The sequence below is a fragment of the Austrofundulus limnaeus genome, unplaced genomic scaffold (genome assembly GCF_001266775.1).
Source record: "Austrofundulus limnaeus strain Quisiro unplaced genomic scaffold, Austrofundulus_limnaeus-1.0 Scaffold196, whole genome shotgun sequence".
NCBI lineage: Eukaryota > Metazoa > Chordata > Actinopteri > Cyprinodontiformes > Rivulidae > Austrofundulus > Austrofundulus limnaeus.
In genome coordinates this window covers 762,879-764,905 of record NW_013952598.1, presented here as the reverse complement: position 1 = coordinate 764,905, position 2,027 = coordinate 762,879, and the positions used below count along the sequence as shown (strand labels likewise).

At 38.3% G+C, this 2,027-nt stretch overlaps 1 long non-coding RNA gene across 1 annotated transcript; it reads right to left on the bottom strand.

Annotated features, from left to right (window-relative positions):
- Positions 1 to 237: 237 nt before the first annotated feature.
- LOC106524692 (uncharacterized) lies at positions 238 to 778 on the bottom strand. Its single transcript, XR_001311025.1, has 2 exons — positions 381 to 778; positions 238 to 295 (listed from the first exon to the last, which is right to left on the bottom strand). It is a non-coding gene; the product is annotated as an uncharacterized LOC106524692 (long non-coding RNA).
- Positions 779 to 2,027: the final 1,249 nt, after the last annotated feature.

Below are 2,027 nucleotides of genomic sequence, written 5' to 3'. Positions count from 1 at the left end.
CAGTCTAAGTCTATAGCAGCAGAAATGAAGAATAATTCAGGAAACCTAAGTCTAACTATAGGATTTATCAAAAAGGAAAGCCATCAGTCTAATCTTAAAAGTAGACAGAGCGTCAGCCTCGTGGACAGAAACTGGAAGTTGGTTTCACAAGAGAGGAGCTTGATAACTGAAAGCTCTGCCTATCACGTGTCAAGGCAGATGAGCAGACCAGCAAGGAAACTCACAGGAAACCAAGTTAAAAATGTAAACAATGTTTATTTTACAGGTGTGGGGAAGAATGTGCAGGGATCCAAATCTGAGGAGGAGGAGATCGACAGGTGAGTATCCAAGTCTTGTAGTTTGAGAGATACAGATTGAAGAGGCAACTTGCGTTTGCTTACTTCCAGTGATGAGGTGAGAAAGCTTGGGTCCAGATGGAAACTGAACGTGTGGTGAGGAATGGCACAGGTGAGTATTTACATGAGAAGGCGTTGGAGGCAGAGAGGCAGGAGATCCAGGTAATACCAAGGCTTCCAGGTTTTGTCCACAGGTAGTACTCAGGGTGGGGCTCAGGAGGATTTCACTATGGAACAAGAAACACAAGTTAGCGAAGTAAGGCTCAAGAGATATTTTCACAGGCCGAGAAACGTTACCAAAAGTAGACGWTGCTTCAGCGTTGAGGAGATGTCTGCCACTGCCTTTTAAAGGGTGGAAGATGAGAACCATCACAGGTGGAGCTGATAATCAATCAGCAGATGGCAGCAGACAATTAGGGTGTAGAGGCAGGAATGCCTCACTGCCTCCCATTCTGCTTTTAGAAACTCAAGGAACCACAAGTAAACCTGCAGTCTGAGAGTGAAGTACTCTGTTAGGAAAGTATGGAGATAGAAGATTTTTAATATAAGATAGAGCTTGGTTGTTAAGAGCTTTGTAAGTTAAGACATAACAAGTCATTAGTTTGCCTTCTATGAAGGATAACAAAAAAARTGTGCCACATGGCTGAGGTAGATGACACCTTTACAACACAAGTAATTTTTCCACCTTTGATTTGAAACAGACAAAAAAACCCTATTGTTGTTGTTTGGGTTTAGATAATAACAATTCATTGTTAAATTTTACGATCAACAAAGGTTCTGGTTAGGACCGGATTATATTGAATTTGTCTAGCTGAGGACAAACATTTAAGATTAGACAAAGAATTAAAATGACAAATAAAGAGTCCTTTAGCTGGATGGGGAAAAAAACATGACCATTATTTTGACTCAATTTAGAAAGGCACACAATTAACTTGATTATAAAGTCATATTTTTTAATTGATCATATTTGAAACATGCCTGTTTGTAACATAATAAGGGGAAATAAATAGTGAACMCTTTCCTGTGAAAAAGGTCAAATTAGCACACGCTGATGTCTTTCTTTTCACCTTTGGTAAAGCTATTCTAGTGATATACAGCATCAGTTCCTGGAAGTCTTTTCTTTAATAAATTAAGAGAACAGGATGTATTTACTCCATAAGCATTTCCATTGCAAATATATCCTGTTGCAGATTGTCACATAAAATTATGTTCAAAAGATGTTTCCTTGAGGCTCGTAGCAACACGGGAGTGAGGAAAAAGCAGCATCAAAACARGTGCTTTGTTTCACATTTAGAGAACTGAACCAACAGAAAACAAAGTGCAGAATGTGTTGGTAATTTTAATCCAGTCTTCCCTTTTCCAGAGTTTCTGGTGTCACGGGTCTATGGGACAACTCATGCAAGCCCTGAGCTGAAAACAGCAATAAGGAGTTAAAAATATAAATARCCTGAACTTATATAGTGCTTTATTAAGTCCAAGGAYCCCCAAAGCACTTTGGACTACATCATTCAACCACTAACACACAAATGATGATAGGCTACATTGTAGCCACAGCTACCCAAGGCTAACTAACATTTTAATTGAGCCCCCAATGAATAAAGACAATTGGTGTAAAACCATTGCCCTCAAGGGTCTAAGAATGTTTAATATTTTTATTAGTTTATAATATAAACTAATAAAAATATTAAACAT